The sequence below is a fragment of the Watersipora subatra genome, chromosome 5 (genome assembly GCF_963576615.1).
Source record: "Watersipora subatra chromosome 5, tzWatSuba1.1, whole genome shotgun sequence".
NCBI lineage: Eukaryota > Metazoa > Bryozoa > Gymnolaemata > Cheilostomatida > Watersiporidae > Watersipora > Watersipora subatra.
In genome coordinates, this window is record NC_088712.1 from 23,825,515 (window position 1) to 23,842,036 (window position 16,522).

The following is a 16,522-nucleotide window of genomic DNA, read 5'->3' on the forward strand; positions in this document are numbered from 1 at the left end:
ATGATGTGTTGGATGGTCTCAGGTGCATCTTTGCACAGTCTGCATCTAGGATCGTCTCTAGTGTGATAGATTTTCGTTTGGAGTTGCCTTGTTGGGAGCACTTGCTCCTGGGCTGCCATGATTAGCGACTCTGTATTGGCCGTTAGGTTTCCTTTGTTCAGCCACATATATGTCTGGTGAAGGTCGCCACCCTTAGATATTTGTTGGTGGTAAGCACCATGAAGAGGTTTCGTATGCCAGTCAATTTCCTCATCATCAGGGCATAGGTCCGTTGTGAGAGCAGCCGATTGAAATTCAGCTAGCAAATTATCTGAGATGGCCATGGAGGCTGCATATGCTTTGATGCTTCGCTCCTCCTCTTTCACTGTCTGCTGTACACTTTTGAGTCCCCTACCGCCATCTTTCCTATCAAGATACAATCTAATAGTATCAGATATATATATATATATATATATATATATAGATATATATATATATATAGATATATATATATATATATATTTATATATTTATATATATATATATACAATATTTAAAAAAGTCTACCTTAAAACATGAATAGCTAGAAATGACAATTAATGTTTTCAGTAAGCTTTTACTTTGTATTAATATAATCTAATATTTAAAAATATGTACCGTATAGTTTCCTATGATATAACCATTGGTTGTTACGATTGAAAGCTTTTTTGAGCGTGCTCATTTATTTTCCATAAAAATCCAATGACAGAAACATTCATAATTTTTGATTTGCATGTCCTCCCAGGCATTTCAAAGAAAATATTGTCACTACTGTATAGAGAGAAAGTCAAACAAATTTTGTCTATGTATTTTTATTACAGCCCTGTGTATTTATAATTAAATCAGCATGTATATTGATGTTGAAAAAATACATGCAGCCGGCATAAACTGTAGCAAGAATTAACAACAACCAAATACCAGAAATAGAGTTAACATCACAGTTATGCTAAGATTTAAATAATGCATCAGAAGCCTTCTACTTGTTGACTGATGAGTATAATTAATGTTGCTGCTCATCTCTATGCGCTGGTAACTTTAGCTATTAACCTAATGTAGTTTTATATGTGAATAAAGTTAGATTTTTGTTGGCTAAACTTTGGAGGTGTAAGAAAACCAAATCTATCCAAAATACTTAAGTACAATGCATAATTTTTCACTGGTCTGGTTCATCCTTACACTAAAAACCAGAATGAATTAATTATTTTAGATGAACCTGAAAAACTAAATTAGTATTTCTTAAAATATATTGTTATTTTCTCTTGGTAGCTGGCAGTTGATTGTCAATATCATGAAACGTGATAGATATATCACTTAGTTTGAATGCCCTTACATTTTTTTCACTCAACCGATATATTTTTCAGCACTTAGGCTATGAACAGATGTTCCAGTATAACATGGAACACTTCATCAATCTATGTGTATCATAAATGCATCATCCTTTTGTTCAGTGTTGTTACATACAGTCTCCATGGTTAACCTGACGAACCAAATACCAACTAATACTACAAAATTGCAAACTTTTTGTTCTGCTAGAAATTCAAGCGAATGTGCGATTTTGTGTGTGTAATAAATAGGTGTAAACTATCTGACATGTCGCAAGAAGGTTGTTTGACCTGAGCTAGATAGCAAAATACATAAGTAAAGCCATGCAATTTTTTGTGATCTCTAACTTTAGCGTTACATACTCAGATTTACACATCTCGTAGTGATTAGTTATTCTATGAAAGCATTACACTATTATTAAATTCAATTTAAATAAATTTACAGCTAAACTTGCCATAGAATCAACCCATGAATAAAATGCCACAATGTACCAACAGACTACAGTTTTACTCAAGAATATAGAATATTGTTAATCGTTGGAAATTGGTAGGTTGCTAACAATAAAGACATTGTCAAGTTCATGAATTGCTCAACCTAGCATTTAAGTTATATATTTGATCGAAATTCAGCAAACTGTTAATTGTTTGTAGAAAACTGAGGCGGCAATATGAGGCTTCTCTGTAATGTTGGAAATAAATAATCAAACTGTTTCAACCAAAAGAGAATAATAAAATTGACCTGATAGCGAAGATCAACAGCTGTCACATTGAGTCATAATATGTAGTTTAATTCAGGAGCAAATACTGTGAGGATGACCAAGTGCCAAACACAATAGTTGAAATGTTGTTTTTTGATTAATCTGACAGTTTTTGTTCCTGAAAGTGTGTTGATGAATGGATTGTTCTATCATAGTTGTTTACTGTTACCAGTTGCTGCTACTAAGCTGTTTATAACCAGCTTGTGAGTTTGACAGGTTCATAACCTCAAAAGAGGACCACATAATGTGAATTACTGCAGGTACTCCGGGAAAAAGAAAATTTTTCAACTCGAGTGAAACTATGCTATAATGACGAGCATCGCTATGACAGAAATCTTTTTCACGTTTGCAGACAAATGAAATGATAAAAGCAAGTTCAAATATAGAAATAAAATACTCATGACCATAATTTTTCTTTAAAACATTTATTTTGTAAATGTTCGGTTCATTAGTCTGATCTTATGTATATTTTCATTCAGATATTCTTGTGTACCTTTCATAGATAAATAATCCTTGTGTATAATTTCATAGAGATCTCATGTGTATATTTTTATAAAGATTGATTGTATATACTGTCATGGAGACTCATTGTGTATATTTTCAAATAGTTTTGGTGTGTATTTTCATAGCATTTTTGTAAATATTAGATTTATATAGCGGTTCAATGTGTATACATTTAGAGAGGATTATTGTGTATATTTTTATAGATATTATTTGGGTATATTCTCATAGATATTACTCATGAATATTTTAAAGAAGATTTTTTGTGTATATTTTCATAGAAGTTCCTCGAGTATAATTATTTCTTTAGATATTCCTCATGTATATTTCCATAGAGGACCTTGAGTATATTTTAATAGAGGGTCCTTGTGCATATTTTCATAGATATTCTGTCGTGTGTATTTTCATGGAGATTCCTTGTGCATATTCTGATAAAGATTTCTGGTAAATAATTTCATAGAGTTTACCTGTGTGTATTTTCAAAGAATTTCATTGTGTATAACTCTATATAGATTGTTTGCATATATTTCTATAGATGAGTGTTATGTATATTCCCACGGATATTCTTCACTCACATTTTTTATAGATGACCGTACAGTATTCTTCTATAGAGGTTTATTGTCTATACTTTCATAGACATTCCTTGAGTATATTTTCATAGCAGCTCATTATCCATATTTTTAAATAAAATAACTGTCTATAGTTTCATAAAGGTTTCTAGTGTATGTTTCATGTTTCCATAGTTTCCTTGTGTATATTTTTATATAAGTTATTTGTAGGTAACTTAAAAAGAGATTTTGTGTATTTTCATATCAAATTATTGTGTATATTTTCTTAGAAATCCTGTCTTTATAATGTTATATAGGTTTGATGTGTATATTTCTATAGAAGATGGTTACGTATGTTTTTATTCATATTCATCATGTATATTTTTATAGAGTACCGTTGTGTATGTTTTCATTGAAGTTCCTTGTGAATATTTTGATATAGATTATTTGTATATATTTTCATAGACATTCCTTGTGTGTATTTTTATAGATATTCCTTGTGGAAACTTTCAAAAAAATTTATTTGTATATTTTCATAGATATTCCTTGAGTATATGCACATATATATTCTGTGTGCATATTTTGCTAGAATTCTCTTTTGTATATCTTTATAGAGACATGTGTTTATATTGTGTATACTTTTAAATCGATTCATTGTCTATATATTTACTGAGATTCCTCGTGTATAATTCTATAGTGGTTGTTTGTGTATATTTTTGAAGAGATTTCATGGACATCCTTGGAAGAATCCTTTGGAGACCTGTTTCCTGTTTTAAATTGAGTCATACCATGGTGTTTATTTTAGCAGCAAATACTGTGCGTATGGCCATGCTGCAGACACACTACTTCGAATGTTGTTCATGATTTCACCTGTAAGCTTTTTGTTCTTGGAATCAGGATGATGAATTGGTTGTTTTATCATGGATGTTTACTGTCATTATAAATAAGCTTGTGATTTTGACAGGTTTGACAACCGCAAAAGAGGACCACAAAATGTAAAATACTGCTGGCACCACAAAAAATAGGAAAACATTCAACACGACTGGTGTGGCGCAGTAATAACAAAAAATCGCTATGACAGAAATCTGTTTTTGTGTTTGAAAATAACTGAAATGGTTAAATCAAGTTCATATTAGAAATAAAATGATTCATGACCATGATTTACCATCTTAAAAAGTTGAGTAAACCTTTCAAAATCATTAGTCTGATCTTGTGGTTATTTTCATATGTTTTTTGTTGCTAAAGTTATATAGAAATTCATTTTGTATGTATTTATAGAGAATCATTGTGTATATTTCCGTAGAGATTGCTTGTCTATATTTCTATAGAATTCCTTGCATATACTTCTATTGATTTCTTACATACATTGACATAGAGATATACATTGTGTATATTTCAATATAGGTATTTTGTGTATATTCCATAGATATACATTGTGTATATTTTCATAGATATTATTTGTTTACCTCATGGAAACTAATCATTCGAATATGCCAACTTAACCAAATTATATGTTTGATTAAAACATGAGTATTCTATTTCAATATTTTCTTACTATGTGAAAAGCTTCAAGTCAGTCTTGCTTGCCTTGACTTACTGACCAGTCTGTAAAATATTTACAAAATGAAAACAGAGTTGCACTTATTGTGATATTGATAATGTAAATTATAACAATATTAATAAGTTGTGATAAATATACAACCAAACATTTATCAAGATGCATTCAAGTAATTATTCTCCTGTAACTTTTAATCAACATGAGTTTTTCATCTGTTCTATCAGATAAAATTTATGAAATAAGATGCAACCATGCAGAGAGTAGTTTCAAATTTATGAAAAAGGGAATTGTGGGATTTACTTTAAGCAAGCCCAGAAATAATACTGCTCAGGTTTTAGGTTATGTTCATTTATTAGTTGTCTACATGTTCATCTCCAAATTTGACAAGAAAAGACTAATTGGTGCAATTTTGAGAAAATGAGATTAACATTACAACCTTATAAAAACAAAATTTTAAGTATGGTAATATTCTTATAAAATACATAATCCTAAATATATGTTTAAATGATATCTCGTATTTAACAAACATTTGAATTATAGTATTCCGTATACTTTTCAATGTCGTGAGTTAAAGTTATGCTGGATGTTTGACAACTATCTTAGCCAATTATTACTTTAAACCAAATTATTCAAGTTTGAAGGTTGAATTTATTATCAGAGCCGTAACAAATAAACTGTCTGATGTTATTGAGTGATATTGATTGTTAGTGTGCTGCTTACATTTCTGTTCATGCACAAGTTAACCACAGTATTTAGCATGTTGCTGCCAATTGAGGGATGTAAGCAGGAATAATCTGACTAGCTACTATATCTGGTAAAATTCAAAAATAAGATTTGCATACACTGCCTGTTTATGTACATGTATTTAGGAGTGTAAAAAAGGCTTACATTAGTGCAATAATAAAAATAAATCGATAATAAGTAGTACATTAACCATACGGTGTTTGCTATTGTACTATGATTATTGGCTAGGATTCTTGACAACTTATGAAATTTTGCAGGTGGTCATCCGATGTTCCTCTTATACTGAGCAAAAATCACACGTGTGGAGTGCACTCTAAGCGAGCCGAGAACTAATAATATTGAGGCTTTAAGTCATGTACATTCATCAGTTGTCTAGATTTTCATCTCCACACATTAATAAGATAGAACACAGGAATGCGGTTGTGAGAAATTTGATATAATCATTATAACTTTTGAACCTTGCTCTAAATAAGGTAATAGTTATTATAAAAGTATTTTAAACCTATATTTAAACATTATGCTGCATTAAACCAACAAATATTGTTTCCATGAAAACTAGTATGATAGCCATTTTGTGTGGGATAAATTCATTTGCAATAATTGTTTGCATTTTAATGCCAAGATATAGCAATGCTATTGAAGTGGGTAGTAGGTAGTATGGCTGTTTGGGAACTTGGAAATCTTTATTTGATTCCAGTTCAGTGCAATGCTCTTTTCTTATAACAAGTTTAGCCTAGTTTTGTGCAATAGAATGAACTTGGCTCTAATCATAGTATAGACAGCTATAAGTCAATTACTAATAGACAGCAACATTTGATAGATAGAGTGTCTCTATGATAGCATTATTAAAGTCTCTAGAGCAATATTTTTCCAATTTATAACAATACCAAGCTAAGTGCTTTCTGAGTAGCGGTTTTTCAAGAAAACCATTTGCGCTTACACAAGATAGTAGGGCAACATAGCGGTAATGAAACATACACATTTGTATTCGGTTGATAATCAGTCAGTGAGCTTTGAAGACAATATATAGGAGTTTTTCATTACCTGCATAGATAACGTGATAATACATCCATAAATGTTATGTATAAACAAGTTGTTAGCAAGTAGGCTGGTTAAAGATTAAAAGGCTAATTAGTCTAAAAGCTATGAAAAGCACCCATACAGACCATATAAAAAGGCCTAATGAAGCTAAATGCTCTAAAAACATCCATGCAAAACTATAGCACTTCAGTTTTTAGGCTGCAACCATATTAATGGAAGCAAAATGGGTCAACTGTTTTTTACAGTGATTGAACACACCTTTTGGATTAGTGGTGACTCTCTTTTATAAATTGGTTTTTTGGTTAATAACTCCAAATATTGCTGCACAGGAAATAATGCTGTTAAAAATTCAGAAGGTAAAACTTCTCAAAAGGCTAAAGATAAAAAGTTAAAAGTAGTGAAGTACGTAACTAACTTCATTATAAGTGATTTTCATAAAGATTCCTTTTGCATATTTCCATAGAGGTTCCTTAGGTATATATTCATAGATATTCATTGTGTATATTTTTTATACAGATTTGTTGAATATATGTTCATAGAGACTCCTTGTGTGTACATGTACCTACATGGAGATTCCTCGTGTATGTTTTCATAGAGATTCCTTGCGTATATTTTTAGAGAGATTTGTTGCTTAAATTAAAAAGACTTCTCTGTATGTTTTCATAGAGAGTTTTAGTGTATATTCTCGTGGCGATGCCTTGTATACCTGGCTAGTTCGATGGTTAATCTGAACATAAACAAGCTATTTTAATATTTACTGACACATTGCAAAGTTTTAGTGCTGACTAGCTAACAAATCTTTAAAGTATTTAACAACTTGAGCCAGAGTTGTTAAATACCAAATTTAAGTTTCAATAACAAATGTACCAATAATATTAAAAGCAAAAACTAATAATAAAAGTACTACCAAACATTTACCAAACTTTTTGAAAGTTTCATTCAATTTTCAGGAATCACAAATCAATAATTTGAATACTTCTTTCAAAAAGTTTCTCACCAGCCAAGCTATGCCTTATAATATGTGTTGTATGTCTTTTTTAAAATGCCTTCATATCCTACTTCACTTTTTATCACAAATTAAGACAGAATTTTTGTCATAATTAAGACAGAAATATGGGACTATTAATAAATAATAAATAAAACAAATTTCAATCCTCAGCATCATAAAGTATACTTATTAATTTATTATGCTCATTACATTACCTATTTAATTGGATAATATAATAACCCATTTATCTCACTTATTCTTTCAAACTTGACTGAAAATAAAAAAGTAGATTACTAAGTGACTATTTCTCCTCGAAGGTTGATCGATGTATGCTCAAATTCAATATAAATTTACACCTAGATAAAACACTACATTATATTAACACCTACCATAAAATATGATATTGAAGTATAGAAAAATGTTTTTAACTAATGATTTCCCTGTCATTGATACTCAAAATTAGTGTGCATGTCTATTTGTTTTATCAAATGAGATTCTTGACAACTGATGCAATTGTGCAGAAGGTCATCTGTATGTCATCTTATACTGAACGAAGAATAAACTTGTGGAATGCTTTACAAGCAAGTCTAGAATTTACAACATTTGAGCTTTAGTTGGTGTATATTTATTGGATTTATACGTTTTTCTAAGACATTGTCTAGTTCATGAGTTGTTCAACTACGATGTAACGATAACCTACTATACCACTAACTTTTAGATTTGTGGGTGCACTACAACCAAGGCTAGAACTAACAACCTTTACTTCATGTAAATTTATCAATTGTCTAAATTTATTAAGACATTGTCTAGTTCATGAGTTGTTCAACTTCATTGTGCAAATGTCACTATGTACGAAAAATCTAAAACTTGTACTCAAGAATATAGAGACATTTATTTGTTGGTAATTGATAGTTTGTTATTCATGAAGATATTATATTGTCCAGTTCATGATTTGCTCAACCTAGCTTTCAGTGTATATTTTTTATTCATATCCATTGACCTTTCAATTGTTTGTAGAAAACCAGGGCAGCAAGATGACACTGTGACGTAAATATTGAAACTAGATACTCAGAATGTTTCGGGTGTCAGATAAAATGTTTCAACTAATAGTGAAGATCGACAGCTGTTATTTAAGGCCGGGCCACACGTATTGTGTAATTTTAACTATTCTGGGAAATTCTATTCGTACGAAATTTCTGACCTGCCACACGGAGTTTCTCCACCATGGACTCGTACGAAACTAACTTTCAACTAGCCAATCATAACGCGGTGATAAATTGAAGCCGATTCCGTTTCAATCATTTGCTTCAGTACAAACATGCGGGTCAGATCTAAAAAGTTAACGATTTGTGAGTTTCTAGTCGTAATTCCTAATTCCTAAAATCGGTTGCGGAATGTACACGTAAATTAATTTCGGGGCCTACAATATAACTGCGCGTTAATAAGGTTGTTTCTACGCAACTACAAAACTGCTAATGCTAGTTGCACTGAGTAGTTGTAGTAGGCTGTTGTTGTAAATGGTTTTTAGTATACTTTTGAATACAGCTTGTACATTGATAATATTATTACGAACTATTACGTATGTACTACATTGAAAAACGGTTATTTTGTATGACTAGAGCAGGTTTTGGCTTGCCAACAAAACCGTTTTACTTTTTCTTTTAATTACAATACAAATTTGAACCTGACTTTTCAGCAGTTATTAGCCTTGCTACAAAACAGTTATATTTCTATTAAATACATAATGGAACCTGACTTTTCAGCAAATATTAGTCTAGCTACAAAACATTTATATTTCCATTAAATCAATCCATTACGGCCATGGTACTACTGATTACATATAATCGCCAACACAGTACGCAGTTTTCAAACCGAGTTAGGAACTGCGGGCTAAAAACTCGCAAATCGTTATCTTTTTTAGATCTGACCAAACATGCGCAAAAGAAAACGACCTTCAACATTCAACTAACCTTTTCAACCGACCAATCAAACAACGATTTGTAGGAATTTCTGACGTTTTGTCCAATTCAGGAACGTTCATCATGCGCAACCAACGATAGACGAATTCGTCCAAATGTCAATTCGTACGAATCGTTTCGTCCAAATTTCACCGATTTCGTGAGAATTTTGTCTCGTGTAGCCCTACCTTTAGCGTCATACCCAAAAGTTCCTTTTAGGAGCAAATATCGTGCGGATGACCAAGCCTCGAATGCAAACCTTCAAAATGTATTTATTGATTAATCTGAAAGCTTTTTATTCTTGGAATCAGCATAATAACTTGATTACTGTTTACGTAATGACTGTTTACTGTTAATATAAATCAGCTCGAGAGTTTGACAGATTTTTAACCACAAAAGAGGACCACATAATGCGAAAATCTGCTGGTACAATGAGAAAAGAAAAAACTTGCAACTGGACTAACATGGTGCAATAATGACAAGCATTGCTGTGACAGAAAGTTGTGTGTATTTGAACAAAACTGAAATGATTAAACAAGTTAATATGAAAAATCAACTGATGACCACAATGTATCTTATAATAAGTTTTGGGGAACATTGCCAATTCATTAATCTGACCCTATGTGTACTCTCATATAGATGTTCTTGTTTATGTTTTAAAGAGATGCTTGGTCCATATTTTCTCAGAGATACCTTGTGTATAGTTTCATAAAGATTATTTACGTATATTTTATAGAGGTTATTTGTGTATATGCTTGCAGATATCTTGTTGGAAGTTTTTCTAGAGACTCTTTGTGTATATTTTCCTAGATATTCTATCCGTACCATTTTATAGAAAGTCCTTGGGTATATTTTCAAATCGGTTCCTGGTGTATATTTTCAAAGAGATTCCTTAGGTATTTTTATAGAGATTATTTGTGAATTTTTATAAAGATTATTTATGCATACTATCATATAGATTCCTGTATATTCTTATACAGAGATTCCTTCTGTATATTTTCACACAAATTCCTTGGGTATAATTTCATCAAGATTCATTGTGTATATTCTCATAGACTTTATTAAGTGTATACTTTCATAAAGATTCTTATTGTATATTTTCAGGGAGACTCCTTGTGCATGTTTCCATAGATGTATTTTGTGTATCTAGTAGAAAATAAAGGTTTGAATATTTCAGGCTGACTATATTCTATGTTTGATATAAATATAAACAAGCTATTTCAATATTCATTTATCATTTGGAAAGCTCAAACCCAGTTTTAAAGAATTCAATGTAGCAGCCTTCCTAAAGTTGACTTGCTGACAAGTCTGCAAAGTATTTGAAAGTTGAGTCCGAGTTCAAATTATCATAGTGGAAAACCACTGATAAATGTGCTAGCAAACATTCATAAACTTTTTTGAAGGTCAAAATTATTCAGTTGTCATAATTAACCAATAATCAATAACAATCAATAATTGAAGTAATTCATGAAAGTAAACTCTCACCCCCGTTACAATATTTCCAATGATTTTAATTAAAATGTTGCCAGATCTTGCTTCCTTTTTTTGTCTTTAAAAATTAAGACGGAAAAATAGCACTATTATTAATTCAAACACAAGTTTGACCCCAAAATCAAGTAATGTATTCAACAATACATTGGTATTTTAATATATCACATTTAATTGGAACATAAAATAACCCATTTCTTTTACTTGATCTTGCAAATTTAATTGAAGATAAGAAAGTAGATTACTTGTTGACCACCTCTCCGCAAAGTTTGTTTAATGTATGCCCCAAATTACATAGAAATTAAAATGCAGATAGAAACACCAAAGCTTTCAATACCTATCATGGAAACACATTGTGCATATTCAAGTATGTAGAAATGCATACAAATCAATAATCTTCCTGTAATTTTGAATCAAGATTAACTTATATATGTTCTGTCAAATAGGATCATTGACCAAAAATTCAACTATGCACAAGTTAGCCTTATTTTTTCTAAATAGGATAATGGTGAGATGCACTGTAAGCATGCATGTTTACTTTACAACTCTGCTGCATTAAACCAACACTTCAATTACAATACTCATTTTACATTTCATAGTCAAGGCAGGAGTTTATGCTCCGTGTTTGACTACTAATTTATCCAACTATCAGTCAAAACAGAGTTATTTAAGTTTGAAGATGGCATTCATCATCTGAGCCGTAACAAATAAACGGCTTGATGTTATTGGATGGTACTTATTGTTAGTGTGGTGCTCACATTTCTGTTCCTAAACAAGTTAGCCATACTTAATAGCATGTCTCTGTCAATTGATTGATGTAAGTGGGAATAATCTGACTAACTCATACATTTGGAAAAACTACAATAAAAATATTTTGCATGCCCTGTCTCTGCATGTATTAAATGAAATATTAATAAAACTAATCATATGGAAACGATAATTTTTTTATGAAAACTAGTACAGTAGCAATAAATATGTGGTCTGGTATAATATCATGTGTAATACCTATATGCACGATTATGTCATGTTACCGCAATGTGATTCAGCGGTGTAGTGGATAGCGTGGCTGTTTGGGAATATTGATACCCCTGTCTGATTTCAGTGCAGTTCAATTTTTTTTCTCATAACGGTCTTAGAGCTTGTTTTTGCAGATAAAAAAATATGGCTCTTATCATAGCAAAAAATGCTATGAGTCAAGTATTGATAGACAGTAACACTTGAAAAATACAGAGTCTCCATGAGTGCACTTTTAATCCTCATTAAGAGTCTCTTAAAAGTCTCTACAAACTCTCTTCTTTCCAGTTCCTTGAAATACGATGACTAGTTCTTTTTGACTAGCAAGGTTGAAAGATTCATAGCTTTATAGACTATAATTTGCATTTTAATAACTCGTAAAACTGTCCAATTTTGCACGTAATCTACTAGCAAATAACTTTGTTACAGAACAAACGCGCAATAAGGCTGAAAGCTGAATAAAAAAATTGGCTAAAAGCGCCAATACAGACCTAAAGCATCAAAGTTTTCAGGCTATGAACTATACTAGTGTAAGAAGAAAGAGTCAATTAGTGTTACAGCAAACAAATCAACTTTTTGTATCAGCAGTAAATCTGTTTAGCTAAACGTTTTTTTAAACAACTGCAAATGTTGCTGCTAATAGTGAGGCATTTAAAAATGCAAAAGGCAAAACCTCTCAATAGGTAAAAAGTTGAACATAGTGAAATACATAACTAAGTTCACTGAATGATAAAATTGCACTTAAATATCCTAACAAAGCATTAACAGGTTGCAACTACAATTTATTACAGTTTCAAATTTTGTTAACTGAAAATAAATACAATATATAATGAAAGGGTGCACAAGTAACTTTATAGTATATTTATCAGCAGTTAATGTGTACACCACAGAACACAAGCTTTGCTAAAGAGTTGGTATAATTAACAGCACTTAGTGAAAGTGAAATAATAGCAATGTATTACCAGTTAATACTATAAATTGCAAATTCCACCAAGGGCTTACAAGCATCATCAGTTCAAATTTTACAAAAAATTTGCTTTGCTCCCAACAGAAGTTTTCTTCTCCTGTTGCTCAGCTTCATAACTGGACTAGGAAAAAGCAGGCGCAATTAATATTAGCCCTTTATGCGTGTCAGTGTTCCAAAACCTGGCCCATCTACTTATACTACGTTGAAATTATTTTTTGAACAAAACACGGCTTATGCTAAACAACTTTAGTAACTAAAAACTTTCCCATCTATATTCATTCTCGCTATGCAGGAGAACACAACTTCTAGTTGGTTCAATTTGCATTTAGTTTGTCAAATTTATATGTTTAATAAACAATAATAAGAATAATAAACTTTCCTGATTTACAAATGAAATGCCTAAACTAAGCTAGCTAGCTTTTTCATATAAACCTTATCAAATATTTCATTAATAATTTTAATCTCTACAAAAAATACCAATACTTAATCTTTCAGGTGTTGTTACGTGTAGTCCACATTTGAGTGAAAATTATTCTACTGTTTTAAAAAGAAATAATATTAGCTCCCTGGTTAATCGGTCTCATTTACATTATAAACTTAAGTCAAAACTAGTGTAAGTATATATTCAAAAAATATGCTCTCAATTGCAGTGATAAAATGTATTTTCACTCAGGAGAATTATTCCACTTCCTGAATAGTAACCGTTTACTGGCTATACCAAACTTTGTTTCAGCGGCAGCTTTTCGTTTCGGTAAATTAGTCTCATTTACACATTGGCTTTAAATCAAAAGTTTTATAAATACCTATTTTGAAAAGTGATAAAAATTTTACAACTGCAGCAATAAAAAGTAATTTCACTCTAGTAGGAGCAGCATTATTACCAGTTGTCTATGTTTATTTTACTAAAAGTTTAAAGTTGTTAGTAGGAGGTAAACAAGAGCAGGATGTGTTCATTAAGACACACTGAGTAATAAGAGCTCACTGGTAATATAATAGTATAGGAAGCACTTATCTCAGCTTTAAAAAGGTTGATAAGATAGTCATAATATTTCCTATCATGCTTCTGATTGAGATATGGGCTTATTTCTTTTCATGTATACATAAATGTATAGCTGATATAGGAATTAGTAATTGGGAATTGGAATACTCTAAATTTGGCACTTTGCCAGTATAACGGTTATGAATTTGACTGTTTATTATCATATACTACTATTCTGCCAATTTCGAGCTGCGTGACGGTTACTTTGTGTAATAACTAAGCAAACTAGTATACTATACGGATACAAGGTGGCTGACTGTTGCTTGGGTTGGCTTGCAATTCTGCAAAACTTAATATTTGAGTTCAAATCTTGCACCGCACATTTCTCTTAACACGGTAAGTTTTATTGTGAAGAAACAAACAGACCTTGTACCTTTTTAGCAATTTTAGGTAGTCACATTTAAACAAGAGTTAATGTAAATTACAATGGACAATAAAAGTGGTTTATGAGGTTGGGGATTGCAGTAGTTTTTTTTAGTTTTTTGCTATCAATCTCAACCTTATTAATATATTTGATAATTTATTATTCTGCATTTTATGTTAATGTCGCATTTCTATTACTTCAGGCAATAAATAAACTGAAATAAACAAACTGGATACTCAAACTGTTTCAGGGTTTTGACAAAATGTTTAAACTAATAGCGAAGGTCGACAGCTGTTATTTAGCGCCATACCCAAAGGTTCCTTTTAGCAGCAGATATTGTGCGGATGACCAAGCTTTGGATGCAAAACTTCAAAATGTGGTTCATTGATTAATCTGAAAGTTTTGTATTTTTGGAATCAGCATAATAACTTGATTACTGTTTACAACATGACTGTTTACTGTTATTATAAATCAGCTTGAGAGTTTGACAGATTTGTAACCACACAAGAGACCACATAAAGTGAAAATCTGCTGGTACCATGGGAAATGAGTAAACTTGCAACTTGACTAACATGGTGCAATAATAACAAGCATGGCTATGACAGAAACATATTTATGTGTTTGAACAAACTGAAATGATTAAACAAGTTAATATGAAAAAAACAACTCATGATCACAATGTCTTTTATTAAATATTTTGGAGAACATGGCCAATTAATTAATCTAACCCTATGTATATTTTCATATATATTTTCTTGTTTATGTCTTATAGAGATTCTTTGAGCATCTTTTCTTGGAGATACCTTATGTATTTTTTCATAAAAATGACTTGCATATATTGTCATATAGTTATTTGTGTATATTTGTATAGAGCTTCTTTGTGTATATTTTCCTAAGGATTCATTGTGTATAATTCCATAGATATTTCATCAGTACATTTTTTATAGAAGTTTCTAGTGCAATTTTTTATAGAGTTTCCTCAATAACTTTTATACAGATTATTTGTGCATTATTTTAAAATATTTCTTACACATACTATCAAATAGATTCCTGTGTTTACTTTCGTAGAGATTCCTTCTGTGTATTTTCATACAATTTTCTTGGACATGATTTCATTAGGATTCCTTGTGTATATTTTCATAGATTTCTCAGTGTATACTTTCATAAGATTCTTAGTGTATAATTTCAGTGAGATTCCTTGTGTATGTTTCCGTAGAGGTATTTTGTGTTTCAGGTAGAAAATAAACATTTGCATATTCTAGGGTGACCAAATTCTATGTTTGATATAAACATAAATAAAATAATTCAATATTACTGACCATTTGGAAAGCTTCAAGTTCATTTCAAAAGAATGCAATGTAGCAGGCTTCCTAAAGTTGACTTCCTGACAAGTCTGAAAATTATCAAAAGTTGAGTCCAAAGTCCAATTATCTCCGTTGCAAAACACTAATAAAATACTACCAAACATTCATAACATTTTATTGAAGATCCTATTCAGTTGTCATGATTAACCTAAAAACAAAAACAATCAATAATTAAAGTAATTCTTTAAAGTAAACTCTCACCAGCCTTACAATATCTCCAATGACTATAATTAAATTGTTGTCGCATCCTACTTCCCTTTTTGTTATTAAAATTTAAAAAAGAAAATTAGTACCATTAATAATCCAAACACAATTTTGACCCTAAAATTAAGTAAGGTATTCAACAATGCGTTATTATTTTTAATATATCATATTCAATAGGATAATATAATAATCCATTTCTTTTACTGAATTTTGCAAACTTAATTGAAGATAAGAAAGTAGATTACTTGTTGACCACATCTCATCAAAGGTAGTTTAATGTATGCTCAAAATTACATACAAATTAACATGCAGATAGAAACACCAAATGCTTTTAATACCTATCATGAAAACACATTGTGCATATTCAAGTATAGAGAAATGCATATAGAATAATAATTAGCCTTATTTTTTTTCAAAATAGACAAATGGTGGGATTCACTGTAAGCATGAATGTTTACTTTAACATTCTGCTGCATTAAACCAACCCTTCAATTACAATACTCATTTTACATTTTGATTTACATTTACTCAATTACATTTACTCAATTTACATTTGCATGCCCTGTCTCTGAATGTATTTAAGGAGATTTTAAAAAAATTAATCATAAAGAAACAATAAGTTTTTTTTATGAAAACTAGTACAGTA